The sequence below is a fragment of the Equus caballus genome, chromosome 6, assembly GCF_041296265.1.
Source record: "Equus caballus isolate H_3958 breed thoroughbred chromosome 6, TB-T2T, whole genome shotgun sequence".
Taxonomy (NCBI): domain Eukaryota; kingdom Metazoa; phylum Chordata; class Mammalia; order Perissodactyla; family Equidae; genus Equus; species Equus caballus.
In genome coordinates, this window is record NC_091689.1 from 33,490,365 (window position 1) to 33,507,649 (window position 17,285).

Here is a 17,285-nt window from a genome sequence, read left to right on the forward strand (position 1 = left end):
CAGCATCTTGCTTCCAGCTCATTGGGAAGCTAAGAAACAACTCGCTCTGCAGAGTGCTCTTACAGCCCACTGGGAACATCTCTTCCAAAGGCCTGTGAAACGCAGTTTCTTTGCAGGCCTGATCTGGCTGAAGTAGGACTTCTGCTCTGGGTGTGCTCCATTGCCCTAGAGCTGAAAGGCACAACGTGCAGGCTTCTTTCCAAGGGCGAGTTGGGCCCCACAGCATCTTGCTTCCAGCTCTTTGGGAAGCTAAGAAACAACTCGCTCTGCACAGTGCTCTTACAGCCTACCGGGAGCATCTCTTCCAAAGGCCTGTGAAACGCAGTTTCTTTGCAGGCCTGATCTGGCTGAAGTAGGACTTCTGCTCTGGGTGTGCTCCATTACCCTAGAGCTGAAAGGCACAACGTGCAGGCTTCTTTCCAAAGGGCGAGTTGGGCTCCACAGCAACTTGCTTCCATCTTTTTGGGAAGGTAAGAAACAACTGGCTCTGCACAGTGCTCTTACAGCCTACCGGGAGCATCTCTTCCAAAGGCCTCTGAAACGCAGTTTCTTTGCAGGCCTGATCTGGCTGAAGTAGGACTTCTGCTCTGGGTGTGCTCCATTGCCCTAGAGCTGAAAGGCACAACGTGCAGGCTTCTTTCCAAAGGCGAGTTGGGCCCCAAAGCATCTTGCTTCCAGCTCTTTGGGAAGCTAAGAAACAACTCGCTCTGCACAGTGCTCTTACAGCCTACCGGGAACATCACTTCCAAAGGCCTGAGAAACGCAGAGTGTTTGCAGGCCTGATCTGGCTGCAGTAGGACTTCTGCTCTGGGTGTGCTCCATTGCCCTAGAGCTGAAAGACACAACGTGCAGGCTTCTTTCCAAAGGGCGAGTTGGGCCCCACAGCATCTTGCTTGCAGCTCTTTGGGAAGGTTAGAAACAACTCGCTCTGCACAGTGCTCTTACAGCCTACCGGGAACATCTCTTCCAAAGGCCTGTGAAACGCAGTTTCTTTGCAGGCCTGATCTGGCTGAAGTAGGACTTCTGCTCTGGGTGTGCTCCATTGCCCTAGAGCTGAAAGGCACAACGTGCAGGCTTCTTTCCAAAGGCGAGTTGGGCCCCACAGCATCTTGCTTCCAGCTCTTTGGGAAGCTAAGAAACAACTCGCTCTGCACAGTGCTCTTACAGCCTGCCGGGAGCATCTCTTCCAAAGGCCTGTGAAACGCAGTTTCTTTGCAGGCCTCATCTGGCTGAAGTAGGACTTCTGCTCTGGGTGTGCTACATTGCCCTACAGCTGAAAGGCACAACGTGCAGTCTTTTTTCCAAATGGCAGCTTGGGTCCCACAGCAACTTGCTTCCAGCTCTTTGGGAAGCTAAGAAACAACTCGCTCTGCACAGTGCTCTTACAGCCTGCCGGGATCATCTCTTCCAAAGGCCTGTGAAACGCAGTTTCTTTGCAGGCCTGATCTGGCTGAAGTAGGACTTCTGCTCTGGGTGTGCTGCATTGCCCTAGAGCTGAAAGGCACAACGTCCAGGCTTCTTTCCAAAGGGCGAGTTGGGCCCCACAGCATCTTGCTTCCAGCTCATTGGGAAGCTAAGAAACAACTCGCTCTGCACAGTGCTCTTACAGCCTACCGGGAACATCTCTTCCAAAGGCCTGTGAAACGCAGTTTCTTTGCAGGCCTGATCTGGCTGAAGTAGGACTTCTGCTCTGGGTGTGCTCCATTGCCCTAGAGCTGAAGGGCACAACGTGCAGGCTCCTTCCCAAGGGCGAGTTGGGCCCCACAGCATCTTGCTTCCAGCTCTTTGGGAAGCTAAGAAACAACTCGCTCTGGACAGTTCTCTTACTGCCTACCGGGAACATCTCTTCCAAAGGCCTGTGAAACGCAGTTTCTTTGCAGGCCTGATCTGGCTGAAGTACGACTTCTGCTCTCGGTGTGCTACATTGCCCTAGAGCTGAAAGGCACAAGGTACAGGCTTCTTTGCAAGGGGCGAGTTGGGCCCCACAGCATCTTGCTTCCAGCTCTTTGGGAAGCTAAGAAACAACTCGCTCTGCACAGTGCTCTTACAGCCTACCGGGAACATCTCTTCCAAAGGCCTGTGAAACGCAGTTTCTTTGCAGGCCTGATCTGGCTGAAGTAGGACTTCTGCTCTGGGTGTGCTCCATTGCCCTAGAGCTGAAAGACACAACGTGCAGGCTTCTTTCCAAAGGGCGAGTTGGGCCCCACAGCATCTTGCTTGCAGCTCTTTGGGAAGGTTAGAAACAACTCGCTCTGCACAGTGCTCTTACAGCCTACCGGGAACATCTCTTCCAAAGGCCTGTGAAACGCAGTTTCTTTGCAGGCCTGATCTGGCTGAAGTAGGACTTCTGCTCTGGGTGTGCTCCATTGCCCTAGAGCTGAAAGGCACAACGTGCAGGCTTCTTTCCAAAGGCGAGTTGGGCCCCACAGCATCTTGCTTCCAGCTCTTTGGGAAGCTAAGAAACAACTCGCTCTGCACAGTGCTCTTACAGCCTGCCGGGAGCATCTCTTCCAAAGGCCTGCGAAACGCAGTTTCTTTGCAGGCCTCATCTGGCTGAAGTAGGACTTCTGCTCTGGGTGTGCTGCATTGCCCTAGAGCTGAAAGGCACAACGTGCAGGCTTCTTTCCAAAGGGCGAGTTGGGCCCCACAGCATCTTGCTTCCAGCTCTTTGGGAAGCTAAGAAACAACTCGCTCTGCACAGTGCTCTTACAGCCTACCGGGAGCATCTCTTCCAAAGGCCTGTGAAACGCAGTTTCTTTGCAGGCCTGATCTGGCTGAAGTAGGACTTCTGCTCTGGGTGTGCTCCATTACCCTAGAGCTGAAAGGCACAACGTGCAGGCTTCTTTCCAAAGGGTGAGTTGGGCCCCACAGCATCTTGCTTCCATCTTTTTGGGAAGGTAAGAAACAACTGGCTCTGCACAGTGCTCTTACAGCCTACCGGGAGCATCTCTTCCAAAGGCCTCTGAAACGCAGTTTCTTTGCAGGCCTGATCTGGCTGAAGTAGGACTTCTGCTCTGGGTGTGCTCCATTGCCCTAGAGCTGAAAGGCACAACGTGCAGGCTTCTTTCCAAAGGCGAGTTGGGCCCCACAGCATCTTGCTTCCAGCTCTTTGGGAAGCTAAGAAACAACTCACTCTGCACAGTGCTCTTACAGCCTGCCGGGAACATCTCTTCCAAAGGCCTGTGAAACGCAGTTTCTTTGCAGGCCTGATCTGGCTGAAGTAGGACTTCTGCTCTGGGTGTGCTGCATTGCCATAGAGCTGAAAGGCACAACGTGCAGGCTTCTTTCCAAAGGGCGAGTTGGGCCCCACAGCATCTTGCTTCCAGCTCATTGGGAAGCTAAGAAACAACTCGCTCTGCACAGTGCTCTTACAGCCTACCGGGAACATCTCTTCCAAAGGCCTGTGAAACGCAGTTTCTTTGCAGGCCTGATCTGGCTGAAGTAGAACTTCTGGTCTGGGTGTGCTCCATTGCCCTAGAGCTGAAGGGCACAACGTGCAGGCTCCTTTCCAAAGGGCGAGTTGGGCCCCACAGCATCTTGCTTCCAGCTCTTTGGGAAGCTAAGAAACAACTCGCTCTGGACAGTGCTCTTACTGCCTACCGGGAACATCTCTTCCAAAGGCCTGTGAAACGCAGTTTCTTTGCAGGCCTGATCTGGCTGAAGTACGACTTCTGCTCTCGGTGTGCTCCATTGCCCTAGAGCTGAAGGGCACAACGTGCAGGCTCCTTCCCAAGGGCGAGTTGGGCCCCACAGCATCTTGCTTCCAGCTCTTTGGGAAGCTAAGAAACAACTCGCTCTGGACAGTTCTCTTACTGCCTACCGGGAACATCTCTTCCAAAGGCCTGTGAAACGCAGTTTCTTTGCAGGCCTGATCTGGCTGAAGTACGACTTCTGCTCTCGGTGTGCTACATTGCCCTAGAGCTGAAAGGCACAAGGTACAGGCTTCTTTGCAACGGGCGAGTTGGGCCCCACAGCATCTTGCTTCCAGCTCTTTGGGAAGCTAAGAAACAACTCGCTCTGCACAGTGCTCTTACAGCCTGCCGGGAGCATCTCTTCCAAAGGCCTGCGAAACGCAGTTTCTTTGCAGGCCTCATCTGGCTGAAGTAGGACTTCTGCTCTGGGTGTGCTGCATTGCCCTAGAGCTGAAAGGCACAACGTGCAGGCTTCTTTCCAAAGGGCGAGTTGGGCCCCACAGCATCTTGCTTCCAGCTCTTTGGGAAGCTAAGAAACAACTCGCTCTGCACAGTGCTCTTACAGACTTCCGGGAACAGCTCTTCCAAAGGCCTGTGAAACGCAGTTTCTTTGCAGGCCTGATCTGGCTGAAGTAGGACTTCTGCTCTGCGTGTGCTCCATTGCCCTAGAGCTGAGAGGCACAACGTGCAGGCTTCTTTCCAAAGGGCGAGTTGGGCCCCACAGCATCTTGCTTCCAGCTCTTTGGGAAGCTAAGACACAACTCGCTCTGCACAGTGCTCTTACAGCCTACCGGGAACATCTCTTCCAAAGGCCTGTGAAACGCAGTCTCTTTGCAGGCCTGATCTGGCTGAAGTAGGACTTCTGCTCTGGGTGTGCTCCATTGCCCTAGAGCTGAAAGGCACAACGTGCAGGCTCCTTTCCAAAGGGCGAGTTGGGCCCCACAGGATCTTGCTTCCAGCTCTTTGGGAAGCTAAGAAACAACTCGCTCTGCTCAGTGCTCTTACAGCCTACCGGGAACATCTCTTCCAAAGGCCTGTGAACCGCAGTTTCTTTGCAGGCCTGATCTGGCTGAAGTAGGACTTCTGCCCTGGGTGTGCTCCATTGCCCTAGAGCTGAAAGGCACAACGTGCAGGCTTTTTTCCAAAGGGCAGCTTGGGTCCCACAGCATCTTGCTTCCAGCTCTTTGGGAAGCTAAGAAACAACTCGCTCTGCACAGTGCTCTTACAGCCTACTGGGAACATCTCTTCCAAAGGCCTGTGAAATGCAGTTTCTTTGCAGGCCTGATCTGGCTGAAGTAGGACTTCTGCTCTGGGTGTGCTCCATTGCCCTAGAGCTGAAAGGCACAACGTGCAGGCTTCTTTCCAAAGGGCGAGTTGGGCCCCACAGCATCTTGCTTCCAGCTCTTTGGGAAGCTAAGAAACAACTCGCTCTGCACAGTGCTCTTACAGCCTACCGGGAGCATCTCTTCCAAAGGCCTGTGAAACGCAGTTTCTTTGCAGGCCTGACCTGGCTGAAGTAGGACTTCTGCTCTGGGTGTGCTCCATTACCCTAGAGCTGAAAGGCACAACGTGCAGGCTTCTTTGCAAAGGGCGAGTTGGGCCCCACAGCATCTTGCTTCCATCTTTTTGGGAAGGTAAGAAACAACTGGCTCTGCACAGTGCTCTTACAGCCTACCGGGAGCATCTCTTCCAAAGGCCTCTGAAACGCAGTTTCTTTGCAGGCCTGATCTGGCTGAAGTAGGACTTCTGCTCTGGGTGTGCTCCATTGCCCTAGAGCTGAAAGGCACAACGTGCAGGCTTCTTTCCAAAGGCGAGTTGGGCCCCACAGCATCTTGCTTCCAGCTCTTTGGGAAGCTAAGAAACAACTCACTCTGCACAGTGCTCTTACAGCCTGCCGGGAACATCTCTTCCAAAGGCCTGTGAAACGCAGTTTCTTTGCAGGCCTGATCTGGCTGAAGTAGGACTTCTGCTCTGGGTGTGCTGCATTGCCATAGAGCTGAAAGGCACAACGTGCAGGCTTCTTTCCAAAGGGCGAGTTGGGCCCCACAGCATCTTGCTTCCAGCTCATTGGGAAGCTAAGAAACAACTCGCTCTGCACAGTGCTCTTACAGCCTACCGGGAACATCTCTTCCAAAGGCCTGTGAAACGCAGTTTCTTTGCAGGCCTGATCTGGCTGAAGTAGAACTTCTGGTCTGGGTGTGCTCCATTGCCCTAGAGCTGAAGGGCACAACGTGCAGGCTCCTTTCCAAAGGGCGAGTTGGGCCCCACAGCATCTTGCTTCCAGCTCTTTGGGAAGCTAAGAAACAACTCGCTCTGGACAGTGCTCTTACTGCCTACCGGGAACATCTCTTCCAAAGGCCTGTGAAACGCAGTTTCTTTGCAGGCCTGATCTGGCTGAAGTACGACTTCTGCTCTCGGTGTGCTACATTGCCCTAGAGCTGAAAGGCACAACGTGCAGGCTTCTTTGCAAGGGGCGAGTTGGGCCCCACAGCATCTTGCTTCCAGCACTTTGGGAAGCTAAGAAACAACTCGCTCTGCACAGTGCTCTTACAGCCTACCGGGAACATCTCTTCCAAAGGCCTGTGAAACGCAGTTTCTCTGCAGGCCTGATCTGGCTGAAGTAGGACTTCTGCTCTGGGTGTGCTCCATTGCCCTAGAGCTGAAAGACACAACGTGCAGGCTTCTTTCCAAAGGGCGAGTTGGGCCACACAGCATCTTGCTTGCAGCTCTTTGGGAAGGTTAGAAACAACTCGCTCTGCACAGTGCTCTTACAGCCTACCGGGAACATCTCTTCCAAAGGCCTGTGAAACGCAGTTTCTTTGCAGGCCTGATCTGGCTGAAGTAGGACTTCTGCTCTGGGTGTGCTCCATTGCCCTAGAGCTGAAAGGCACAACGTGCAGGCTTCTTTCCAAAGGCGAGTTGGGCCCCACAGCAACTTGCTTCCAGCTCTTTGGGAAGCTAAGAAACAACTCGCTCTGCACAGTGCTCTTACAGCCTGCCGGGAGCATCTCTTCCAAAGGCCTGCGAAACACAGTTTCTTTGCAGGCCTCATCTGGCTGAAGTAGGACTTCTGCTCTGGGTGTGCTGCATTGCCCTAGAGCTGAAAGGCACAACGTGCAGGCTTCTTTCCAAAGGGCGAGTTGGGCCCCACAGCATCTTGCTTCCAGCTCTTTGGGAAGCTAAGAAACAACTCGTTCTGCACAGTGCTCTTACAGCCTACCGGGAACAGCTCTTCCAAAGGCCTGTGAAACGCAGTTTCTTTGCAGGCCTGATCTGGCTGAAGTAGGACTTCTGCTCTGGCTGTGCTCCATTGCCCTAGAGCTGAAAGGCACAACGTGCAGGCTTCTTTGCAAAGGGCGAGTTGGGCCCCACAGCATCTTGCTTCCAGCTCTTTGGGAAGCTAAGAAACAAGTCGCTCTGCACAGTGCTCTTACAGCCTACCGGGAACATCTCTTCCAAAGGCCTGTGAAATGCAGTTTCTTTGCAGGCCTGATCTGGCTGAAGTAGGACTTCTGCTCTGCGTGTGCTCCATTGCCCTAGAGCTGAAAGGCACAACGTGCAGGCTTCTTTCCAAAGGGCGAGTTGGGCCCCACAGCATCTTGCTTCCAGCTCTTTGGGAAGCTAAGAAACAACTCGCTCTGCACAGTGCTCTTACAGCCTACTGGGAACATCTCTTCCAAAGGCCTGTGAAACGCAGTCTCTTTGCAGGCCTGATCTGGCTGAAGTAGGACTTCTGCTCTGGGTGTGCTCCATTGCCCTAGAGCTGAAAGGCACAACGTGCAGGCTTCTTTCCAAAGGGTGAGTTGGGCCCCACAGCATCTTGCTTCCAGCTCTTTGGGAAGCTAAGAAACAACTCGCTCTGCTCAGTGCTCTTACAGCCTACCGGGAACATCTCTTCCAAAGGCCTGTGAACCGCAGTTTCTTTGCAGGCCTGATCTGGCTGAAGTAGGACTTCTGCCCTGGGTGTGCTCCATTGCCCTAGAGCTGAAAGGCACAACGTGCAGGCTTTTTTCCAAAGGGCAGCTTGGGTCCCACAGCATCTTGCTTCCAGCTCTTTGGGAAGCTAAGTAACAACTCGCTCTGCACAGTGCTCTTACAGCCTGCCGGGAGCATCTCTTCCAAAGGCCTGTGAAACGCAGTTTCTTTGCAGGCCTGATCTGGCTGAAGTAGGACTTCTGCTCTGGGTGTGCTGCATTGCCCTAGAGCTGAAAGGCACAACGTGCAGTCTTCTTTACAAAGGGCGAGTTGGGCCCCACAGCATCTTGCTTCCAGCTCATTGGGAAGCTAAGAAACAACTCGCTCTGCAGAGTGCTCTTACAGCCCACTGGGAACATCTCTTCCAAAGGCCTGTGAAACGCAGTTTCTTTGCAGGCCTGATCTGGCTGAAGTAGGACTTCTGCTCTGGGTGTGCTCCATTGCCCTAGAGCTGAAAGGCACAACGTGCAGGCTTCTTTCCAAGGGCGAGTTGGGCCCCACAGCATCTTGCTTCCAGCTCTTTGGGAAGCTAAGAAACAACTCGCTCTGCACAGTGCTCTTACAGCCTACCGGGAGCATCTCTTCCAAAGGCCTGTGAAACGCAGTTTCTTTGCAGGCCTGATCTGGCTGAAGTAGGACTTCTGCTCTGGGTGTGCTCCATTACCCTAGAGCTGAAAGGCACAACGTGCAGGCTTCTTTCCAAAGGGCGAGTTGGGCCCCACAGCAACTTGCTTCCATCTTTTTGGGAAGGTAAGAAACAACTGGCTCTGCACAGTGCTCTTACAGCCTACCGGGAGCATCTCTTCCAAAGGCCTCTGAAACGCAGTTTCTTTGCAGGCCTGATCTGGCTGAAGTAGGACTTCTGCTCTGGGTGTGCTCCATTGCCCTAGAGCTGAAAGGCACAACGTGCAGGCTTCTTTCCAAAGGCGAGTTGGGCCCCACAGCATCTTGCTTCCAGCTCTTTGGGAAGCTAAGAAACAACTCGCTCTGCACAGTGCTCTTACAGCCTACCGGGAACATCACTTCCAAAGGCCTGAGAAACGCAGAGTGTTTGCAGGCCTGATCTGGCTGCAGTAGGACTTCTGCTCTGGGTGTGCTCCATTGCCCTAGAGCTGAAAGACACAACGTGCAGGCTTCTTTCCAAAGGGCGAGTTGGGCCCCACAGCATCTTGCTTGCAGCTCTTTGGGAAGGTTAGAAACAACTCGCTCTGCACAGTGCTCTTACAGCCTACCGGGAACATCTCTTCCAAAGGCCTGTGAAACGCAGTTTCTTTGCAGGCCTGATCTGGCTGAAGTAGGACTTCTGCTCTGGGTGTGCTCCATTGCCCTAGAGCTGAAAGGCACAACGTGCAGGCTTCTTTCCAAAGGCGAGTTGGGCCCCACAGCATCTTGCTTCCAGCTCTTTGGGAAGCTAAGAAACAACTCGCTCTGCACAGTGCTCTTACAGCCTGCCGGGAGCATCTCTTCCAAAGGCCTGTGAAACGCAGTTTCTTTGCAGGCCTCATCTGGCTGAAGTAGGACTTCTGCTCTGGGTGTGCTACATTGCCCTACAGCTGAAAGGCACAACGTGCAGTCTTTTTTCCAAATGGCAGCTTGGGTCCCACAGCAACTTGCTTCCAGCTCTTTGGGAAGCTAAGAAACAACTCGCTCTGCACAGTGCTCTTACAGCCTGCCGGGAGCATCTCTTCCAAAGGCCTGTGAAACGCAGTTTCTTTGCAGGCCTGATCTGGCTGAAGTAGGACTTCTGCTCTGGGTGTGCTGCATTGCCCTAGAGCTGAAAGGCACAACGTCCAGGCTTCTTTCCAAAGGGCGAGTTGGGCCCCACAGCATCTTGCTTCCAGCTCATTGGGAAGCTAAGAAACAACTCGCTCTGCACAGTGCTCTTACAGCCTACCGGGAACATCTCTTCCAAAGGCCTGTGAAACGCAGTTTCTTTGCAGGCCTGATCTGGCTGAAGTAGGACTTCTGCTCTGGGTGTGCTCCATTGCCCTAGAGCTGAAGGGCACAACGTGCAGGCTCCTTCCCAAGGGCGAGTTGGGCCCCACAGCATCTTGCTTCCAGCTCTTTGGGAAGCTAAGAAACAACTCGCTCTGGACAGTTCTCTTACTGCCTACCGGGAACATCTCTTCCAAAGGCCTGTGAAACGCAGTTTCTTTGGAGGCCTGATCTGGCTGAAGTACGACTTCTGCTCTCGGTGTGCTACATTGCCCTAGAGCTGAAAGGCACAAGGTACAGGCTTCTTTGCAAGGGGCGAGTTGGGCCCCACAGCATCTTGCTTCCAGCTCTTTGGGAAGCTAAGAAACAACTCGCTCTGCACAGTGCTCTTACAGCCTACCGGGAACATCTCTTCCAAAGGCCTGTGAAACGCAGTTTCTTTGCCGGCCTGATCTGGCTGAAGTAGAACTTCTGGTCTGGGTGTGCTCCATTGCCCTAGAGCTGAAAGACACAACGTGCAGGCTTCTTTCCAAAGGGCGAGTTGGGCCCCACAGCAACTTGCTTGCAGCTCTTTGGGAAGGTTAGAAAGAACTCGCTCTGCACAGTGCTCTTACAGCCTACCGGGAACATCTCTTCCAAAGGCCTGTGAAACGCAGTTTCTTTGCAGGCCTGATCTGGCTGAAGTAGGACTTCTGCTCTGGGTGTGCTCCATTGCCCTAGAGCTGAAAGGCACAACGTGCAGGCTTCTTTCCAAAGGCGAGTTGGGCCCCACAGCATCTTGCTTCCAGCTCTTTGGGAAGCTAAGAAACAACTCGCTCTGCACAGTGCTCTTACAGCCTGCCGGGAGCATCTCTTCCAAAGGCCTGCGAAACGCAGTTTCTTTGCAGGCCTCATCTGGCTGAAGTAGGACTTCTGCTCTGGGTGTGCTGCATTGCCCTAGAGCTGAAAGGCACAACGTGCAGGCTTCTTTCCAAAGGGCGAGTTGGGCCCCACAGCATCTTGCTTCCAGCTCTTTGGGAAGCTAAGAAACAACTCGCTCTGCACAGTGCTCTTACAGACTACCGGGAACAGCTCTTCCAAAGGCCTGTGAAACGCAGTTTCTTTGCAGGCCTGATCTGGCTGAAGTAGGACTTCTGTTCTGCGTGTGCTCCATTGCCCTAGAGCTGAAAGGCACAACGTGCAGGCTTCTTTCCAAAGGGCGAGTTGGGCCCCACAGCATCTTGCTTCCAGCTCTTTGGGAAGCTAAGACACAACTCGCTCTGCACAGTGCTCTTACAGCCTACCGGGAACATCTCTTCCAAAGGCCTGTGAAACGCAGTCTCTTTGCAGGCCTGATCTGGCTGAAGTAGGACTTCTGCTCTGGGTGTGCTCCATTGCCCTAGAGCTGAAAGGCACAACGTGCAGGCTCCTTTCCAAAGGGCGAGTTGGGCCCCACAGCATCTTGCTTCCAGCTCTTTGGGAAGCTAAGAAACAACTCGCTCTGCTCAGTGCTCTTACAGCCTACCGGGAACATCTCTTCCAAAGGCCTGTGAACCGCAGTTTCTTTGCAGGCCTGATCTGGCTGAAGTAGGACTTCTGCCCTGGGTGTGCTCCATTGCCCTAGAGCTGAAAGGCACAACGTGCAGGCTTTTTTCCAAAGGGCAGCTTGGGTCCCACAGCATCTTGCTTCCAGCTCTTTGGGAAGCTAAGAAACAACTCGCTCTGCACAGTGCTCTTACAGCCTACTGGGAACATCTCTTCCAAAGAGCTGTGAAACACAGTTTCTTTGCAGGCCTGATCTGGCTGAAGTAGGACTTCTGCTCTGGGTGTGCTCCATTGCCCTAGAGCTGAAAGGCACAACGTGCAGGCTTCTTTCCAAAGGGCGAGTTGGGCCCCACAGCATCTTGCTTCCAGCTCTTTGGGAAGCTAAGAAACAACTCGCTCTGCACAGTGCTCTTACAGCCTACCGGGAGCATCTCTTCCAAAGGCCTGTGAAACGCAGTTTCTTTGCAGGCCTGATCTGGCTGAAGTACGACTTCTGCTCTGGGTGTGCTCCATTACCCTAGAGCTGAAAGGCACAACGTGCAGGCTTCTTTCCAAAGGGCGAGTTGGGCCCCACAGCATCTTGCTTCCATCTTTTTGGGAAGGTAAGAAACAACTGGCTCTGCACAGTGCTCTTACAGCCTACCGGGAGCATCTCTTCCAAAGGCCTCTGAAACGCAGTTTCTTTGCAGGCCTGATCTCGCTGAAGTAGGACTTCTGCTCTGGGTGTGCTCCATTGCCCTAGAGCTGAAAGGCACAACGTGCAGGCTTCTTTCCAAAGGCGAGTTGGGCCCCACAGCATCTTGCTTCCAGCTCTTTGGGAAGCTAAGAAACAACTCACTCTGCACAGTGCTCTTACAGCCTGCCGGGAACATCTCTTCCAAAGGCCTGTGAAACGCAGTTTCTTTGCAGGCCTGATCTGGCTGAAGTAGGACTTCTGCTCTGGGTGTGCTGCATTGCCATAGAGCTGAAAGGCACAACGTGCAGGCTTCTTTCCAAAGGGCGAGTTGGGCCCCACAGCATCTTGCTTCCAGCTCTTTGGGAAGCTAAGAAACAAATCGCTCTCCACAGTGCTCTTACAGCCTACCGGGAGCATCTCTTCCAAAGGCCTCTGAAACGCAGTTTCTTTGCAGGCCTGATCTGGCTGAAGTAGGACTTCTGCTCTGGGTGTGCTCCATTGCCCTAGAGCTGAAAGGCACAACGTGCAGGCTTCTTTCCAAAGGGCGAGTTGGGCCCCACAGCATCTTGCTACCAGCTCTTTGGGAAGCTAAGAAACAACTCGCTCTGCTCAGTGCTCTTACAGCCTACCGGGAACATCTCTTCCAAAGGCCTGTGAAACGCAGTTTCTTTGCAGGCCTCATCTGGCTTAAGTAGGACTTCTGGTCTGGGTGTGCTCCATTGCCCTACAGCTGAAAGGCACATCGTGCAGGCTTTTTTCCAAATGGCAGCTTGGGTCCCACAGCATCTTGCTTCCAGATCTTTGGGAAGCTAAGAAACAACTCGCTCTGCACAGTGCTCTAACAGCCTACTGGGAACATCGCTTCCAAAGGCCTGTGAAACGCAGTTTCTTTGCAGGCCTGATCTGGCTGATGGAGAACTTCTGCTCTGGGTGTGCTCCATTGCCCTAGAGCTGAAAGGCACAACGTGCAGGCTTCTTTCCAAAGGGCGAGTTGGGCCCCACAGCATCTTGCTTCCAGCTCTTTGGGAAGCTGAGAAACAACTCGCTCTGCACAGTGCTCTTACAGCCTACCGGGAACATCTCTTCCAAAGGCCTGTGAACCGCAGTTTCTTTGCAGGCCTGATCTGGCTGAAGTAGGACTTCTGCTCTGGGTGTGCTCCATTGCCCTAGAGCTGAAAGGCACAACGTGCAGGCTTCGTTCCAAAGAGCAGGTTGGGTCCGACAGCATCTTGCTTCCAGCTCTTTGGGAAGCTAAGAAACAACTCGCTCTGCACAGTGCTCTTACAGCCTACAGGGAACATCACTTCCAAAGGCCTGAGAAATGCAGAGTCTTTGCAGGCCTGTTCTGGCTGAAGTAGGACTTCTGCTCTGGGTGTGCTCCATTGCCCTAGAGCTGAAAGACGCAACGTGCAGGCTTCTTTCCAAAGGGCGAGTTGGGCCCCACAGCATCTTGCTTCCAGCTCTTTGGGAAGCTAAGAAACAACTCGCTCTGCACAGTGCTCTTACAGCCTACCGGGAGCATCTCTTCCAAAGGCCTCTGAAACGCAGTTTCTTTGCAGGCCTGATCTGGCTGAAGTAGGACTTCTGCTCTGGGTGTGCTCCATTGCCCTAGACATGAAAGGCACAACGTGCAGGCATCTTTCCAAAGGGCAGTTGGGCCCCACAGCATCTTGCTTCCAGCTCTTTGGGAAGCTAAGAAACAACTCGCTCTGCACAGTGCTCTTACAGCCTGCCGGGAGCATCTCTTCCAAAGGCCTGTGAAACGCAGTTTCTTTGCAGGCCTGATCTGGCTGAAGTAGGACTTCTGCTCTGGGTGTGCTGCATTGCCATAGAGCTGAAAGGCACAACGTGCAGGCTTCTTTCCAAAGGGCGAGTTGGGCCCCACAGCATCTTGCTTCCAGCTCTTTGGGAAGCTAAGAAACAACTCGCTCTGCACAGTGCTCTTACAGCCTGCCGGGAGCATCTCTTCCAAAGGCCTGTGAAACGCAGTTTCTTTGCAGGCCTGATCTGGCTGAAGTAGGACTTCTGCTCTGGGTGTGCTGCATTGCCCTAGAGCTGAAAGGCACAACGTGCAGGCTTCTTTCCAAAGGGCGAGTTGGGCCCCACAGCATCTTGCTTCCAGCTCATTGGGAAGCTAAGAAACAACTCTCTCTGCACAGTGCTCTTACAGCCTACCGGGAACATCTCTTCCAAAGGCCTGTGAAATGCAGTTTCTTTGCAGGCCTGATCTGGCTGAAGTAGGACTTCTGCTCTGGGTGTGCTCCATTGCCCTAGAGCTGAAGGGCACAACGTGCAGGCTCCTTTCCAAAGGGCGAGTTGGGCCCCACAGCATCTTGCTTCCAGCTCTTTGGGAAGCTAAGAAACAACTCGCTCTGCACAGTGCTCTTACAGCCTACCGGGAGCATCTCTTCCAAAGGCCTCTGAAATGCAGTTTCTTTGCAGGCCTGATCTGGCTGAAGTAGGACTTCTGCTCTGGGTGTGCTGCATTGCCCTAGAGCTGAAAGGCACAACGTGCAGGCTTCTTTCCAAAGGGCGAGTTGAGCCCCACAGCATCTTGCTTCCAGCTCTTTGGGAAGGTAAGAAACAACTCGCTCAGCACAGTGCTCTTACAGCCTACCGGGAGCATCTCTTCCAAAGGCCTCTGAAATGCATTTTCTTTGCAGGCCTGATCTGGCTGAAGTAGGACTTCTGCTCTGGGTGTGCTCCATTGCCCTAGAGCTGAAAGACACAACGTGCAGGCTTCTTTCCAAAGGGCGAGTTGGGCCCCACAGCATCTTGCTTGCAGCTCTTTGGGAAGGTTAGAAACAACTCGCTCTGCACAGTGCTCTTACAGCCTACCGGGAACATCTCTTCCAAAGGCCTGTGAAACGCAGTTTCTTTGCAGGCCTGATCTGGCTGAAGTAGGACTTCTGCTCTGGGTGTGCTCCATTGCCCTAGAGATGAAAGGCACAACGTGCAGGCTTCTTTCCAAAGGCGAGTTGGGCCCCACAGCATCTTGCTTCCAGCTCTTTGGGAAGCTAAGAAACAACTCGCTCTGCACAGTGCTCTTACAGCCTGCCGGGAGCATCTCTTCCAAAGGCCTGTGAAACGCAGTTTCTTTGCAGGCCTGATCTGGCTGAAGTAGGACTTCTGCTCTGGGTGTGCTACATTGCCCTACAGCTGAAAGGCACAACGTGCAGTCTTTTTTCCAAATGGCAGCTTGGGTCCCACAGCATCTTGCTTCCAGCTCTTTGGGAAGCTAAGAAACAACTCGCTCTGCACAGTGCTCTTACAGCCTGCCGGGAGCATCTCTTCCAAAGGCCTGTGAAACGCAGTTTCTTTGCAGGCCTGATCTGGCTGAAGTAGGACTTCTGCTCTGGGTGTGCTGCATGGTCCTAGAGCTGAAAGGCACAACGTGCAGGCTTCTTTCCAAAGGGCGTGTTGGGCCCCACAGCATCTTGCTTCCAGCTCATTGGGAAGCTAAGAAACAACTCGCTCTGCACAGTGCTCTTACAGCCTACCGGGAACATCTCTTCCAAAGGCCTGTGAAACGCAGTTTCTTTGCAGGCCTGATCTGGCTGAAGTAGGACTTCTGCTCTGGGTGTGCTCCATTGCCCTAGAGCTGAAAGACACAACGTGCAGGCTTCTTTCCAAAGGGCGAGTTGGGCCCCACAGCATCTTGCTTGCAGCTCTTTGGGAAGGTTAGAAACAACTCGCTCTGCACAGTGCTCTTACAGCCTACCGGGAACATCTCTTCCAAAGGCCTGTGAAACGCAGTTTCTTTGCAGGCCTGATCGGGCTGAAGTAGGACTTCTGCTCTGGGTGTGCTCCATTGCCATAGAGCTGAAAGGCACAACGTGCAGGCTTCTTTCCAAAGGCGAGTTGGACCCCACAGCATCTTGCTTCCAGCTCTTTGGGAAGCTAAGAAACAACTCGCTCTGCACAGTGCTCTTACAGCCTGCCGGGAGCATCTCTTCCAAAGGCCTGCGAAACGCAGTTTCTTTGCAGGCCTCATCTGGCTGAAGTAGGACTTCTGCTCTGGGTGTGCTGCATTGCCCTAGAGCTGAAAGGCACAACGTGCAGGCTTCTTTCCAAAGGGCAAGTTGGGCCCCACAGCATCTTGCTTCCAGCTCTTTGGGAAGCTAAGAAACAACTCGCTCTGCACAGTGCTCTTACAGCCTACCGGGAACAGCTCTCCCAAAGGCCTGTGAAACGCAGTTTCTTTGCAGGCCTGATCTGGCTGAAGGAGGACTTCTGCTCTGGCTGTGCTCCATTGCCCTAGAGCTGAAAGGCACAACGTGCAGGCTTCTTTGCAAAGGGCGAGTTGGGCCCCACAGCATCTTGCTTCCAGCTCCTTGGGAAGCTAAGAAACAACTCGCTCTGCACAGTGCTCTTACAGCCTACCGGGAACATCTCTTACAAAGGCCTGTGAAATGCAGTTTCTTTGCAGGCCTGATCTGGCTGAAGTAGGACTTCTGCTCTGCGTGTGCTCCATTGCCCTAGAGCTGAAAGGCACAACGTGCAGGCTTCTTTCCAAAGGGCGAGTTGGGCCCCACAGCATCTTGCTTCCAGCTCTTTGGGAAGCTAAGAAACAACTCGCTCTGCACAGTGCTCTTACAGCCTACCGGGAACATCTCTTCCAAAGGCCTGTGAAACGCAGTCTCTTTGCAGGCCTGATCTGGCTGAAGTAGGACTTCTGCTCTGGGTGTGCTCCATTGCCCTAGAGCTGAAAGGCACAACATGCAGGCTTCTTTCCAAAGGGCGAGTTGGGCCCCACAGCATCTTGCTTCCAGCTCTTTGGGAAGCTAAGAAACAACTCGCTCTGCTCAGTGCTCTTACAGCCTACCGGGAACATCTCTTCCAAAGGCCTGTGAACCGCAGTTTCTTTGCAGGCCTGATCTGGCTGAAGTAGGACTTCTGCCCTGGGTGTGCTCCATTGCCCTAGAGCTGAAAGGAACAACGTGCAGGCTTTTTTCCAAAGGGCAGCTTGGGTCCCACAGCATCTTGCTTCCAGCTCTTTGGGAAGCTAAGTAAAAACTCGCTCTGCACAGAGCTCTTACAGCCTGCCGGGAGCACCTCTTCCTCAGGCCTGTGAAACGCAGTTTCTTTGCAGGCCTGATCTGGCTGAAGTAGGACTTCTGCTCTGGGTGTGCTGCATTGCCCTAGAGCTGAAAGGCACAACGTGCAGGCTTCTTTACAAAGGGCGAGTTGGGCCCCACAGCATCTTGCTTCCAGCTCATTGGGAAGCTAAGAAACAACTCGCTCTGCAGAGTGCTCTTACAGCCTACTGGGAACATCTCTTCCAAAGGCCTGTGAAACGCAGTTTCTTTGCAGGCCTGATCTGGCAGAAGTAGGACTTCTGCTCTGGGTGTGCTCCATTGCCCTAGAGCTGAAAGGCACAACGTGCAGGCTTCTTTCCAAAGGGCGAGTTGGGCCCCAAAGCATCTTGCTTCCAGCTCTTTGGGAAGCTAAGAAACAACTCGCTCTGCACAGTGCTCTTACAG